Genomic DNA, 208 nt, shown 5'->3' with positions numbered 1-208 from the left:
CGCAGGCGGTGCTGGGGGGGGGGAGCGCAGGCGGTGCTGGGGGGGGGGAGCGCAGGCGGTGCGGGGGGGGGGGGAGCGCAGGCGGTGCTGGGGGGGGGGGAGCGCAGGCGGTGCTGGGGGGGGGGGAGCGCAGGCGGTGCTGGGGGGGGGGGAGCGCAGGCGGTGCTGGGGGGGGGGGGAGCGCAGGCGGTGCTGGGGGGGGGGGGAG

The sequence above is a fragment of the Carcharodon carcharias genome, chromosome 13 (genome assembly GCF_017639515.1).
Source record: "Carcharodon carcharias isolate sCarCar2 chromosome 13, sCarCar2.pri, whole genome shotgun sequence".
NCBI classification, from domain to species: Eukaryota; Metazoa; Chordata; class Chondrichthyes; order Lamniformes; family Lamnidae; genus Carcharodon; species Carcharodon carcharias.
The sequence above is the reverse complement of the archived record's forward strand: the minus strand, read 5'-3'. Positions refer to the sequence as shown.